Here is a 16298-nt window from a genome sequence, read left to right as displayed (position 1 = left end):
CCGTGGCCAAACTTTCATTGATTTCAAATGCTGCTTACAGACCACTCCTCTGGCCCTAGCTACAGTGCTTGCTGTCAAACAGCTGTTCCCTTCGTTCACCAGATCCAGCTTCTGTGACCCAAATCCCCCAAGAACTCTTGGCCCTTTGGCCATCGATGGATTTTTTTACCCTATTTAGGCGAGCTGTAGTTAAAATATGCCAAATATTCTTGGTGGCAGAGATCCGTAGCAATATAATTCTAAAATGAGCATAGCAGAATGGAACCTTGGGAGGTGTGCAAGAAGGGGAATGGGGGAGGAAGGGGACCCAGACTCCCGAGGATTCAATCCCTGTGGCGCTTTGCACATCACAGGTACTCAATAAACATAGTTTCCTTCTCTCCCTTAGAATGAGCGTGCTCTCAAACCTACAGGTTGCTTCTCTGAGAATTGTGTTAGCCCAAGGAGAAATGTCCCTCCCTAATCCCTGGGAAGAAGGTGTCCGGGCGGGCAGCATATGTTGCCGTAGTGTCAAGGATACACCAGGAGAGGGCACTGTGTTGCTTCAAGAACATGCCTCGCGTTGGAGATGCCAGATGGAAATGCACTCCAGGACGCCACAGCCAGTAAGAAGACAGGGCTGGGGAGGGAAAAAAAGATGGGAAGTTGTACCAGCACTGGAAGCAGTCGCTGTTATGACCCAGAAGGCTTTGGGGGCCACTGGACTGGCCAAAAGGAAGCCTGAGCCCCATTTCCCCCTTTCCCCTTCTCTCTATCACCCCACCCTGTTGTCTTACTGCCTCTCCATCCCCAGTTCCCACAGGTGCATCCTGAATTGAAAAGCCCAGACTGAACATTTTCCTCACCCACTCAGTGTGTAAGGAACTGCAAATAATGCATTAACCCAGAGTTTCCAATTTGTACCATGCATCAGAGCATGGGAGGACTGAGGTGCAGGTACGTGGGGAGATTATTCACTGCCTCCCTTAACTTCGCACTGTTAATATGGCATACAAACAAACAAAAAAACACATGCTAGATTTCCTTTTGTCCATAAGACAGTCGGTGTCAATGAAAGAACTCACTAAAGGCAACCATTTATCACAGTGAAAAGAAGACCCCATTATCTTGTCTAATAGAAATCAGATGAGGAGACCAGGAAAAGATGGAGGAGCAGCGGAGTTGAGCACAGCTCTAAGATTAACCAATATGGATTCCAGCTGAGTTCTCTGTCAGCAGCAGGAGCCCTTCCTCTCCTGTGTACGCCCAGAGGCATTTGGGGAGGAGACAGGCCACTAGAGAAGGTGCAGGGCCCTGAGAAGCTTGGGTGTTATCCTCTAAACTGGTTAGCCCAGGCGGCATATTTGCAATCATTTGGCAGCCCTGCTTTCCACTGGAGGGGAAATCCTGGTGATTCACAAAGCAATCTCATAGGCTGGGTTGGACCATCGGCTTCTCTCTGAGTTGAAATTCCTGGGGAAAAGAGAGCTAGGGGTCCATATCTCTCGTGACACCCTGAATCCTGTTCTTACTTCATTTAGGTCCAATTCCACACAAAAGAGCATAGGATCACAGATTTAGAGCTGAAAGAGAACTAAAGCTCATAGCTCCACCCCTTTATTTTACAAAGGAGGAAATGGAGGCACAATGAGGTTCATTGATTTCTCCTTGGTTTCAAAGCTAGCAAATGTAAGAGGCAGGAATTGATTCCAGCTCTTCCTTACTCCAAGGCTAAAACTATAAATTTTCTAGGGTAGATTTGGATCGATCCAAGACCAGGTCTTATGGAGCAGCTACATATTGGAGGTTTCCCTATTCCAGACACATTAACTAATCTGATTTCTTCACCCTGGCACAGACCTGAGGATCCTCCAATCAGCTTGACTCTGGGGGTTATCAAAGAGGGAGGAGAAACTGGAAGATTTTACAATAAACATCTATTAAATATCTATCTTTGGCAAAAGCACCATGGAGGAGGAAGGGAGGTCAGGGGATGGAACATGTACACAAATAAGCATAGTACAAGGTCAAGTACTATTGTACTAACGGGAGGGTAGATCAGGGAAGACTTCACGGAGGAGATGGCACTATGTCTGAGTTTTAAAGAAGAGCAGTCTTAGAAGGACCTATAAAAAAGAATTATTATATACGAGGGAGGAATTGGCAGTATGGCAGTATGGAACTTGTATCAATACACTGAAATGAGAAAAAAAAATATCATAAAGGGGTCAGTCCACTCCAGACTAGAGCATCCCCTCATTATGGGCATCTGTGTTCCTTGTCATGGCAGTGATTGCAGGGAAGTGATTCAGCCACAAATTCTCATCCCAATTGAATTCAAGTGAAAAAATATAGCCTAGACAAGGTGCATCACAGTAAACAAACCTTTTCATCATCAAATCTAGAGATTTACAAAAAGTGATGGAAGGAGGTCTATTATTTCTAAAGTACTAATGATGGGCAGCCATGGTATAATGGATAAAACCCTGGTCTTGGAGTCAGAAGGGACCTAGGTTCAAACCCCACCTCATAACACTAATCATGTGATCCTGATCAAGTCATTTAAACTCTCTGTGCCTCAGTTTACTCATCTGTAAAAATAAGGGGAAGGGACAGTTGGTGGCTCAGTAGATTGAGAGCTAAACCTAGAGATGGAAAGTCCTGGGTTCAAATTTGACCTCACACGCTTCCTAGCTGTGTGACCCCATTGCCAAGTCCTTGTTGCTCTTCTGCCCTGAAACCAATATATAATATTAATTCTAAGATAGAAGATTAAGTTTTTAATTAAAAAAAATAAGAGAAGAGTGGTATTGGATTCAATGGCCTCTGAAGATCCTTCTAACTCCAGATCTAAGATCCTGTGATCCTGGCATCCTGACAAACCCCTTCGTATTACATAAGCCATCACCCCAGTTCAGGTTCTCATCACCTCTCAGCTGGACTATAGCAACAGCCTTTGAATTGGTTTCTCTACTTCCAGCATCTTCCCATTTGAATCCATATCCCACATAGGTACCAAAGTGATTTTACCAAATTACAGATTTTATGTTACTCGCCTACTCAAGAACCAAGTGGCTCCCTATTGCCTTCACTATCAAACATAAAGTCCTCTGCTTGGCACAACCTGGCCTTTTCCTTCCTTTCTGGTCTTCTCATACTTTATTTACTCCCTTGCACTCAATCTATAGTCTAGTAATACTAGTCAACTTGCTGTTCCTAAAAAAAGATAACAGCTGGCATTTATATGGTGCTTTAGGGTTTGCAAAGCACTTTACAAGTATTATCTCATTTTATCCTAATAACAGCCTAGGGAGAGAAGTGCTTTGAATACCCCCATTTTATGGATAGGGAACTAAGACAGAAGTTAAATGATTTGCCCAGGATTACTCAGCCAGGAAGTATGAGTCTGGATTTGAACTCAAATCTTTCTAACTCCACATGTAGCATTCTATCCACTTTGCTATCTATTTTCTCTGGCCAGTCTATATATTGCTTGGTTCCCCTATTAGAACAAAGGCAGCCTCAATGGATATTTACCAAAGAAACCACAAGGAAATGGAGAGAATAAAGCAATTCCCCCTAGTTATCAAAAGGAAACTGAAAGGGGCAGCTAGGTAGCACAATGGATAAGAGTGGCAAGCTGGAACCTGAGAAGACCTGGGTTCAAATCTATCCTTAGATACTTCCTAGTTGTTTGACTCTGGGAAAATCACTTAACCCTGATTGCCTAGCCCTTGCTACTCTTCTATCTTAGACAGAACGGAAGTATAAAAACAAAACAAAAAAAAAGTTTTTTCTCCCAGCATCCTCACCCCAAGCTCAAGACTCCAAACTTCATTCAATCAATAAGCAATTAAATGCTTGCCACATCCTAGGCACTGTGCTAGGCATTTGAGGACACAAAAACCAAAGGATAAGTAAGTTCTTACCCTCAAAGAGCTTACATTCTATGAGGGGACACATATTTGTTATTCCTTTGTTTCAGTTGTGTCTGATCCTATGTGGGATTTTCTTGGCAAAAATAATGGTTTGCCATTTCCTTCTCCAGTTCATTTTACAGATGAGGAAACTGAGGCAAACAGGGTTAGATGACACAGTTGGCAAGTGTCTGAGGGTAGATATAACAGCAAGTCTTATTGATTCCAACACTGCAGGCTCTATCCACTGAGCCAATTAGCTTTCCATAAATGTATATAAGCATATTCAAAAATAGATAATAAATAGGAACAAACTGTGGAGAAGGAAATGGCAAATCAGTTCGGTATCTTTGCCCAGAAAGTCCCAAATGGCATCATAAAGAGTTGGACATTACTGCAATGACCAAACAACACCAAAAGAGATGATTTGAGGTGGAAGGCGCCAGCAGCTGGGAGATCAGGAGAGAGCAAGAGTTTCTTCAATACTCCAAGAAGGGAGGATTTCATCAACAGCTTTTCCTCATACAGACATAAACCCTCATCCCTTTACAGATGGTTTTAGCGAGTTATTCAGGTCCAAAAAGACCTCCTCAGCTGGTGACCAGCTCTTTGGTGATGAGCCTTTCTAAATTTAAGGAGTTTGGGTCCTAGTTATGGAAACTGCCCAATACTAATAGTCAATAGTCAATAAACATTTAGCAAGCACCAATTATGTGCCAGCCACTGTGCTAAGTAAGCACTAGGGCCACAGAGACAAAAGCCTGGTCCTCGCCCTCAGGGGTTCACGATCTAATGGGGTAACCATACCAGGTCCAACTACCATCCTTTCCACCTGGGTGGGACCTGGGGAACCTGTCCTCCCCTGAGAGACTTTTAGACCCCATGGATATCTCAGTACCACTCTTAGGTATTAGAAGGGGACTTTAGTGAAGGGAGAGACTTGCTTTCCTTCCAACTAGGTCCCACATTTCTGATGGAAAAAGGAACTAAAGTTGCTATCTCTTGAGGATCATAGACTTAAAGTGGGAAGGGAGCCTACAGGCCTTCTAGTCCAACCTTCTCATTTCATAGATGAGGAAACTAAGGCCCAGAGAGCCTTGCCCAAAGTTACACAGAACATTAGGGAAGAGTCAGTATTTGAATTCACATCTACTGACTCTAAAATCCATTTGGCTTTCCAATACTGGTTCCTTATGTGACTGGTCTTGTTGCTATGGAAACCTAGGTCTCAGAATCTCTCATGGGGTATCTTGGCATAGTACTAGATTGGAACCAAGAGAAGTGAGTTCAAATTCTGCCTCAGATACTTGCTTGTTGTGTGACTCTGGATGAATCATTTAACCTGTTTGCTCCAACTTCCTCATCTGTAAAATGAGGATCATGAAACCTTACAGAGTTCTTTTGAGAATCAGATGAAGTAACATATGTTTTTGCACACCCTAATGTACCATGTGTTCATTTTAATTATTATTAAGCCAAAGATAAAGCCTGTGATTGCTGGTCCTCTGCAGGCCCCTGAACCGTGGTTCAGATAGGCATGTTTACAGGTCTAGGAGACCCAAGGCTATTGGAAAACTCTCCCAGGATGTTTTCTTCTAAGAAGATAGTGGGAAATCAGATGAGGAAGTCATCTGTCTCAAGATAGAAGCCAAGTCAAAAGTCTGGAAGGCCCTTGTATATTGTAACACCACTGGGAAAGACGACTCCAGCAGTTCTTTTCCTGGAGGTGGACAGCATTCCCCGTCATAAGGCTCTCAAGGATTGTCCCAGATCATTGCACTGCCAAGTTTTCACAGATAATCATCATACTGTATTTGCTGCAATTGTGTACAATGTTCTCTCAGCTTTACTTATTTTACTCTGTAGCAGTTCCTGCAGATCTTTCCAGCTTTTTTCTGAAACCATCTTGCTTTGTTTTTCATTTCTTATAGCATAATAGTATTCCAATACGAACATATAAGACAATTTGTTTAGCCATTCCCAGTTGGTGGACATCCCCTACAATTTCCAATTTTTGCCATTTTAAAAAGAGCTGCTATAAATATTTTTGTGCAAATAGCTCCTTCCCCTTTTTGCATTATCTCTTTGGGATGCAGACCCAATAGTGGAATTACCAGATTGAGAGGTCTTCACAGTTTTATAGTTCCAAATTGCCCTCCAGAATGGTTGGGGTGAGTTCACAACTCCAAGGGATGGGGAGTTCTGCAAGCTAACTTTGCTCAGAAAGGGGAGGGGTCTTTGTCACTATGCCATCATCAAGTTCCTCCTGGTGATTGAGTCAATTCTGAGGTAGAAAAGGTAAGTCTTAGGGGAGTATTTAGCTGAATCCTACTCAACCCCATTTTATAAACACGGTGACAGAAGTGAATGAATTTACCAAGGCCACATCTCAGTGTAGAGCAGAAGATTTGAATTCGCATCTTCTGACTCCAAAGAACATGCTCTTTCCACCTCACTATGCTGTTTCTCTGTTGACCTTTATTTTACATTCTGTCTAGCCTCCTTCCCACCACTTATGTTTTATGCCTTGTGGGAGTGGGGGAGTCAGGATAGGAAGAGGAAGGGAATTTTTTACCAAATCTGCTTCTTAATAGAGGACTTTTTTTCCCTTTCTCTGCAAAATGATACTTTCTCCATGCACTCATTTTTTAAATGATCTGAAGGCTCCCTGGTTTTTCTTGCATGAATGTTTTAGTCTGTTGCCAACATTCTCTGACTTTGACAGCCTAAGCCAATTAATGTGCAGCATGGCAGAAATGCCAGGCTGTTAATTCTGTGCTCTGTGGTCTTTAAATGGCCTGCTTCTCCTCAGATAAGACAATATTCCACAGTAGTTAAACAAACCACAATGTTGGAATGTTGAATCAGATCCAGGTTCAAGTTGTTGTCACAGAAAATTCACATAATTGCAGCATTAAAAATAAACACTTCTGATTTGGTGGGACTTGGTTGACTTTAGGATGAGACTTAACTCACCCACATGGATGGATAGGATTCCCATATGGAGAAAATTGTTTACTCCCACCAGAGCTGACCCATTGAAATCATAGTTCTGGCAATCTTTCTTTCAGCCTCAGAGTCAGTCAGAAATCTAAAGGCTGGAAGATTACAAAATGGTCGATTTTCAGCTAGGAAGCTCATTTGATGTCATCTGATCCAAAGCTATCATTTTACAGATGAAAAATCTAGAGTCTGGAGAGGTTAAGAGACTTGCCCAGGGTCACATAACTCAAGAGCAGAAAAGCGTGGATTTGAACCCAGTACTTTGATGCCAGAGCTAGTATTCTATCAGGTTGCTTCTCCAAAAGACCTTAGAGGCTATCTAGCCCAAAAATATAAAACATAACAGACAGTAGGAAGGAATACTCCCTGGAATAATCCAGAGTCATCTGAACCAGGTTAAAATGAAATTGGGAAACATTTAAAGAAATAAATTAATCAAGGAATAGAAAAACTAATAAATAAATAAATGAACCAGTTAATGAAGAAAGAGAAGGAAAGAAAGAAAGAAAGAAGAAAGAAAGAAGAAAGAAAGAAAGAAAGAAAGAAAGAAAGAAAGAAAGAAAGAAAGAAAGAAAGAAAGAAAGAAAGAAAGAAAGAAAGAAAGAAAGAAAGAAAGAAAGAAAGAAAGAAAGAAAGAAAGAAAGAAAGAAAGAAAGAAAGAAAGAAAGAAAGAAAGAAAGAAAGAAAGAAAGGAAGGAAGGAAGGAAGGAAGAAAGGAAGGAAGGAAGGAAGGAAGGAAGGAAGAAAGAAAGGAAGGAAGGAAGAAAGAAAGGAAGGAAGGAAGGAAGGAAGGAAGGAAGGAAGGAAGGAAGGAAGGAAGGAAGGAAGGAAGGAAGGAAGGAAGGAAGGAAGGAAGGAAGGAAGGAAGGAAGGAAGGAAGGAAGGAAGGAAGGAAGGAAGGAAGGAAGGAAGGAAGGAAGGAAGGAAGGAAAAGAAACTTACATTGATATATAACATTGATACTATGTGCCAGGTACTGTGCTAAGCACTTTATAATTATTTTCTCATTATAGCCTCACTACAACCTTGGGAGGTAGGTGCTATTATTATTTCACAGACAAGGAAACTGAGGCAAAAGTTAAGTGACTTGCCCAGGGTCACATAGCTATTACAAATCTGAAGCTGAATTTGAACTCAGGTATTCTTAACTTCAATTCCAATATTATACCTACTGCATCAAATAGCTGTCCTATATTTGTATAAAAATGCAACAAAATGTAGATAATGTTAATTTGTAGTTTTCTAAGCCAGTATATGAGTTTGACAACACTGATCTAGTCTATCTGCCCTTATTTTATAATTAAGGAAACTGAGGCAGAGAGGTTATGACTTGCATAAATTTATATGGAAAGAAAGTGATTAAGAGATAAGGGGGTATTTGATCCCCAGTTTCTTGCTCCAATTCCAACATTATTCCTAATCTACCACTATTTGCCTCTTCCAAACATAAGACACATTTTAAGTGTCTGATAAAACTGTGAGACTGGAAGTCAGAAAAATTATAGCTAGACAAACAGATCCAAGAATTATCTGAATAGAAATGGTAAATGAATCCAGGAGAGTAGATAACATCACAAAGAAGAATAGAGAAAGACAAGAACAGAGGGCCCAGGACAGAGACTAGGGAGTCGTTTGGGGTTTTGTTTTGTTTTATTTTGTCTTGCCAAAGTCTATATAGTTTAAAAACAAAGAGGAAAACTTGGACAAGGGCCCTACGAACTCCTTAAAATATAGTAATCTCTACAAAATAAAGATAATTTAACAGGAAAAGGTAGGAGTGTCAAGAGGCAGGAGAGGGAACAGGATGTGGGTGCAGAGGCCCAAAGCCCCGCCGAAGAATCATGGGTTAGAGGGAAAGAGAAAGCCACAATGGGGGCCTCTTGGAATGAGGACAGAGGTTAGAGGCTCATGATAGAAGAGAATGGGGCAATGTGGAACTTCCAAAGTCAGTTATAGAAAGGGGAAGAAGTATAGGGAGAGAAGAAGGCATCATTGACAATAGAGGTCTCTATAGTGACATCTTTTTGATGGGGAGGGGGCAGGTAGGAAGAGAAGGAATTTACCTGAACAAATATATGAGGTTTGGGGATGTTCAGGCTCCAGGGTCCTAGAAGGAGCTCAGCATAAAGTGACACAGAGCAGGAGCATGAGGACCACATAGAAGAAGGGAAAAAGTCACCCAGGCTGAGAGAAAATCCAAGGCCACACTTCACAGGCTCCATCACAGTATTTGTCCTTGTGTGGTACCCCATAGGAGGTCAGAGGACAGGCCTAGGTCAGCCACAGGGACTCCCGTCTTTCAAGAGTCCTCTATGAAATTCTCCACATTTTTTTGAGATTTGAGGGCATTAAATTTTGGCATAGCAGTTGAGGAAACATAGATGATCAGAAGACATGGATGAAGATAAAATGAAAGTAAGCAGGCATATAGAGACCTGCTTGCATAAGACATTATGATAGAATTTTTTAAAATCTTCCATCTTAGAATCAATACTAAGTATCCGTTCCAAGGCAGAAGAGTGGTAAAGGCTAGGCAATGGGAGTTAATTGACTTGCCCAGGGTCACACAGCTAGGAAGTATCTGAGGTCAGATTTGAACCCAGGACCTCCCATGTCCAGTTCTGGATCTCAATCCACTGAACCACTCAGCTGCCCCCTAGAAATTGACCATACAGTGGTAAAACCAAAGCATGATGGTCCAAGGGAACACTCAGAGTGCTCTCTGCCAGAGCCTAGCCTTGATGGAAAACAGATCAACCTGAAAACACGACATCTCAAATGCTCTCAGCTCTGCAATCTCAGCAAGTTAAGGAGACCATTTATCTCAAGCAACTTTTGCTATTCCTTTGTGGCCTTTATCTCCTTTGGTCTGTTTCTGCCTTTTTTCTACATGGACAAATAATAATGGATACTCCCTTCCCTGCCCTCCTTATTCTCTCACACTTCTTTCCATCCTTTCAAGAGTCAGTTTAGTTCCTTTCCTCAATTTATTTTCCTGAGAAAATCACCTTCTTTGCTCTTCTAATGAGATTTAGAGCTGGAAGGCACTTTACAAATCATATACTCCAGGAATCCTTAACTTGGACCCCACAGACCAGATCTGAAGAAGTCTAGAATTTTTTTTTTTTAGTATTTTGATAACAATTTTAATAGAATTGGCTTCCTTTTTTATCCAAAGTATTTCGCTTTATGCATTTAAAAACAGCATACTGAAGAATCAGAGACTTTATCAGACTGCCAAAATCAGAGACTTTATCAGACATCCAAAAGGTTTAGCTAATCAGTCAATAAACATTGATTATTAATAATCACGTATAATATAATTAAATACTTATTAATTTGCTATTGTTTTGTTGTTTGAGTTGTGTCCAACTCTTTGTGACCTCATTTGTAGTTTTCTTGGCAAAGATATTAGAATGATTTGCCATTTCCTTCTCTAGCTCATTTTACAGATGAAGAAACTGAGGCTAACGGGATGAAGTGACTTGCCCAGGATTACACAGCTAGTAAATGTCTTAGACCAGATTAAAGTTCAGGAAGATGAGTCTAATTGACTTGAGGCACCACACTATATACACTGTGCCACCACATTGTCCAATTAATTTATTAAATAATTATTAATATGTATTATATGCTAAGTACTTATGATATAAAGAAAAGCAAAATACAGTTCCTCCTTTCAATACAAGTCATATAGAGGATAAATGGGAAATAACTAACATAAGAAAGACACAAGAATTGAGTGGAGGGAAGGGAAGGGCTGGGAAAGACTTCTTATAAAGACTTGAAGGAATCCAGGGGGCAAAGTGAAAATATTCCAGGTATGGGGGATCAGTCAGGGAAAATATCTGGAGTCAGGAAATGGAATGTCCTATTGGAAGAACATTAAGGAGACCAATGTCACTGAACCTGGTTTCCATGTACTCCATGGTTCAGTGACATTGGTCTCTTTAATGTTCTATGTAAATGTAGGAGGATGTCAAGTTGTTAAGGGCTTGGAATGTCAAACAGAATTTTATATTGTATATTTAATCTGAGAGGTAATAAGGAGCCATTAAAAGTTATTAAATAGAGGGTAACGCAGTCAGACCTGCACTTTAGGAAGATAAACTTTTTAGCAAAGTGAGGGATGGACTGTAGAGGGAAGAGAAGAGACTTATGTGATAGGCAGCAGAGTACTGTGGTAGTCCAGATGTGAGGGAATGAGGGCCTGTTCCAAGATGGTAACAGAGTCAGAAAAGAGAAGGGATGTTTTGAAGGTAAAATGGACAGGTCTTGAAAACTGAGAGTAGAGGATGACACCTGGGTTATTAACCTGGGTTCAGGACACAAAAAAGGTTAAGAACTTGTGATCAAGGCTAACCTTCTCATATTGAAGACTTGCCCAGAGTCACTTAGCTATGAAGTGTCTGAGACTGGATTTGAACTCAGGTCTTCCTGATTCCATGCCTGGTGATCTATCCATTGTGCCACCTGGCTGCCCCCATAAATGGTTATTATTGATTAATTGAGGCAAAGGCAACTTGGCAGGCAAATTTACACTAGAAAGGAATTATCCCAGGTTAAAAGCCCCCTCAAAGTGATCTCCATACAGTGTGACCGACTCTGACCATTCGTTCATATGCCTTTAGTTTAGCATGCTTTAGAAATCCTGAAAGAAGCAAAGCTTTCATCACTGAGAAGTCTGCCCTAGTAGCAATCAATCAATCAGGCCAAATGTATTATGCTATCATGCACCAGGGACATGAAGACAAACAATCTTTCTTCCAAGAACATAGTGTAGACGCTATGGGGAAAACAACATGTACACATACAATTAAATGGAAAATATATGCAAAGTAAGACATTCTCAGTAGCAGGTAGCACTAGAGTGGTGTTCAGAAGTAAATTCAAGAGGCAGAAATGAGAAAGGGATAGATAGCATTCCAGGCATGTGGAAACACCCGGGCAAAGACCTGGAGGCAGAATGGGTGGGTTTTACATCAAAGAAGCCAGATTGACTAATGGAAAATAATACTTCATAAGCCTGGAAAGGCAGGCAATTGCCAGCATAATGTAGGACTTTATATCGGTAGTTAAGTGGTGCCAGACCTGGAGTTAGGAAGACTCCTCTTCCTGAGTTCAAATCTGCCCTCAGAGATTTACTAGCTGGGTGACCTTGATCAACCACTTTACCTGGCTTGCCTTGGTTCCTCATCTCAAAAATGAGCCGGAAAAGTAAGTGGCAGTATCTTTGCCAAGAAAACCCTAAATGGGGTCACAAAGAAAAGGACTGAACAACAACAACAAGACTTTATGTGCCAACGAGAGACATTTGTATGAATATGTCTTAGACTTTTCTTCTCCATCCAGGGGTTTCAGAGTAAAAGCTCCCAATGCCCTTAGACCCAGGGATGGTGGTGCCATGTTCTGTATTGTCATGGTCTGGCTATCTAAGAAGAAGTTTAAAAAAATGGAGACAGGAGTTTGGTCAGTGAGACAAAGTCTCTCCTCCCTCCCCCTTTCTATTCCTCCAACACACAGAAGTTGTGTAAACACAACATGAGAGTCCCATCTTTTTTGTAAACAGAGGGCATGGTGGCAGCAAAAAAAAAAGGAAAATGAGGGGCTGCCCTTCGACTGGGGAATGGCTGAACAAATTGTGGTATCTGTTGGTGATGGAATACTATTGTGCTCAAAGGAATAATAAAGTGGAGGAGTTCCATGTGAACTGGAACAACCTCCAGGAATTGATGCAGAGTGAGAGGAGCAGAACCAGGAAAACATTGTACACAGAGACTGATGCACTGTGTATCAATCGAATGACTGGTACAATGGAATGTAATGGACTTCTCCATTAGTGGCAATGCAGTGATCCAGGACAATTCTGAGGGACTTATGAGAAAGAACACTATCCACAACCAGAGAAAGAACTGTGGGAGTAGAACATGGGTCGATGGAGGATATGAGTGGGGATGTAGACTCTAAAGGATCACCCCAGTACAAATATCAAAAATATGGAAATAGGTCTTGATCAATAACACATGTAAAACCCAATGGACTTGCTCTTTGGCTATGGGAAGGAGGTTGGGGAGGGAGGGGAGGGAAAGAACATGAATCTTGTAAACATGAAAAATATTCTATATTAATTAAATAAAGTTTTCCAAATAAAAAATAAATAAAGTAAATAAAAGTTAAACAGAGAAAGATATAAACATGAAGGAGAGAAGAGAAGGTATCTAGGAGGCAACAAGGAGGTGCCTTACAGTAACCACCCTGAACAAAGGAAAAGAACATTCTTGCCCCTGGGAGTATGGACACTGTGACTCCCAAGGATTTTCTTCTCTCTGGCTTGGTAACTCCATGATAGCCCATGCTGAGTACCTCTTTTCCTGGTGATAGAATGAAAGGACCTGTTTTGGTTTTCTCTTGAAGTAAGAAACTTGCTAGTCTATAAAATTCTCCTCCCCTGCTTGTCTAATGCCAAGGGAAGAATTTCAATCTTAAGTCATATGTCTAAGCTACTTGTCACTTGTCTTTAGCAACCAGGGTTCCAGTCCCAGTTCTGCCACTGATTAGCTATGTGACCTTGGGTCAGTTACTTCCCTCTCCATGGACCTCAGCTTCCTCCCACATCAAATGAAAGAGTGGTCTAGATCAATTAGTCAGTCAATGAACTTTTAAAAATTACAAATCATATTACAGGCCAAATGATTAGGGGCTGGGGGATACAAAGACAGAAATAAAACAGTTTTTGCCCTCCAAGAGCTTACATTCTGTAGCTGACACAACATATCAAAATGAGACAATTTTTGTGAATCAAAGTAGCACAGTGGCCAGCAATACTAGAATCCATATAAATGTTTGTTTTTTTTAACATTGAGTAGTATATTAATGCCATGCCATCTGATAAAAAAGTTATTTTCCATATCATTACAACAAATTTTAACATAAAAGAGCGTGTCCAGTGCTTCTATCATAATCTAGTTAACTATCTTTTAAAAAATATTTTATTTAGAATATTTTTCCATGATTACATGATTCATAATCCCACTTTTTCCTCCCCCCTCCCAAAACTGACAAGCAGTTCCACTGGGTTATACATGTATCATTGTTCAAGACATGTTTCTGGGGGCAGCTGGGTAGCTCAGTGGATTGAGATGGGAGGTCCTGGGTTCAAATCTAGCCTCAGACACTTCCCAGCTGTGTGATCCTGGGCAGGTCACTTAACCCCCATTGCCCAGCCCTTACCACTCCTCTGCCTTGGAACCAATAAACAGTATTGATTCCAAGACAGAAGGTAAGAGTTTATTATTTAAAAAAAAAACATATTTCTATGTTATTTGTATTTGCATCAGAGTGATCCTTTAACATCAAAACTCTAATCAGATCCCTATCACACTACATGATTGAGCATATATTTTTCTAATGCATTTCTGCTCCCACAGTGTTTCCTCTGGATATGGATAGTGATCTTTCTCATAAGTCCCTCAGAATTGTCCTGGATCATTGCATTGCTGCTAGTAGAGAAGTCCATTACATTCAATTGTACCACAGTGTATCAGTCTCTGGGTATAAAGTTCTCCTGGTTCTGCTCCTTTCACTCTGCATCAATTCCTGGAGGTCGTTCCAGTTCCCATGGAATTCTTCTACTTTATTATTCCTTTGAGCATGATAGTATTCCATCACCAACATATACCACAATTTGTTCAGCCATTCTCCAACTGAAGGGCATCCCCTCATTTTCCAATTTTTTGCCACCACAAAGAGTGCAGCTATGAATATTTTTGTACAAGTCTTTTTCCTTATTATCTCTTTGGGGTACCCAAGCAGTGCTATGACTGGGTCAAAGGCAGGCAAAATCCATATAAATGTTAACTTGTATATTATTATTATTGTTATGCAAAATATAAGAATAAGTATTCAACCTGTGACTTCATTATTTTAGGGAATTTGCAGACAAGGGAACTCCCTCTAATTCAAGTCTGCACTCTCTCTTCAAGTTATCCTATTAGAGACTTGCCCAATGCAGTGATGTCAAACTCAAATAGAAAAAGGGGCCTCTAAACATATCAGAAGGATACTTATGGCTGGCATGTGGGCTTAGAAAATAACATATTAGCATTATCTATGTTTTATTGTATTTTAATTTTTGTAAGATATTTTCCAAATGTAATTTGTTATTGTTTCTAAATCCTTATTTTCCATCTTAGAATCAATATTGTGTATTGGCTGCAAGGCAGAAGAGCAGTAAGGGCTAGGTGATGGAGGATAAATGACTTGCCCAGGGTCACTCAGCTAGGTAGTATCTCAGGCCATATTTGAACCCAGGACCTCCCATCTATAGGCCTGGCTTTCTAGCCAGAGTCACTGAACTGCTTCCTTCTTTTGTTGTTGTTTTTAAAACCCTTACATTCTATCTTGGAATCAATAGTAAATATGAATTCTAAGGCAAAAGAGTTGCAAATGCCAGACAATTGGGGTGGAGTGACTTGCCCTGGATCACCTAGCTAGGAAGTGTCTAAGGCCAAATTTGAACCCAGGACCTCCCAATTCCAGGTGTGGTGCTCTATCCACTCTGCTTTCTAGCTGCCCCCACCCCACCTCATGACATTTTAATCCAATTCCAGTGTGATTTACCCAGTGTCACACAGCCAGGAGGTGAGGAAGGTAGTACTTGAAACCAGGTCTTACTGATTTCCAGATAAGTATTCACTATGTCAAGGTGATTGCCAAATATACAAAATAGATACAGAATTAATGCAAAGTTTATTTGTTTTGTTTTGTTCTGAGGGGGCAAGTAGAAAGAAACACATTATCAGCAAGGAAGAAGAGAACAAAAAATTGTAGAATTTGAGGATGAAGGAAAAAGTGTATTATTCCCAGTATGGAGAAGAGTTAGAATAAAAGTTAGGAAATGGTGTGATATGTATGAAGAACAGTAGAGTATTGTGACAAGGAAATCACTTTAAAAGACTGATATATATTAATTTAAGGTCGCCAAGGAATTCAGCTATGTAATTCCTAAATGAAAACTCAAGTCAGCAGTCAACCTTTTATGGAGTTTTTAATTACAAACAGGAGGAAGAAAAGTATGAGAGAGAGAGAGAGAGAGAGAGAGAGAGAGAGAGAGAGAGAGAGAGAGAGAGAGAGAGAGAGAGAGAGAGAAAGGGAAGAGAAGGGAATAGGGCTTAAATACCCCCTCTGTTTAGGCTGGGCCAAAAGGCCCAAGCCCTTAGATAGCTGAGGCAAAGAAAAGAGATCAGTCCCTATCACTCACGTGACCAAAATGGAGAAACAGTCTCAGGGGCCTCCACCTCCAGCCTCCTTCAGAGCCAAACTTCTCAGAGCACAATCTCTCAGAGCAAAACCTCTCCAACCACCCTTCAGTCCTCAGACCCCGCTATCTTTAAGGAAACC

Source organism: Monodelphis domestica, chromosome 7, assembly GCF_027887165.1.
Source record: "Monodelphis domestica isolate mMonDom1 chromosome 7, mMonDom1.pri, whole genome shotgun sequence".
Lineage (NCBI taxonomy): Eukaryota > Metazoa > Chordata > Mammalia > Didelphimorphia > Didelphidae > Monodelphis > Monodelphis domestica.
This window is presented reverse-complemented; position numbering follows the sequence as displayed.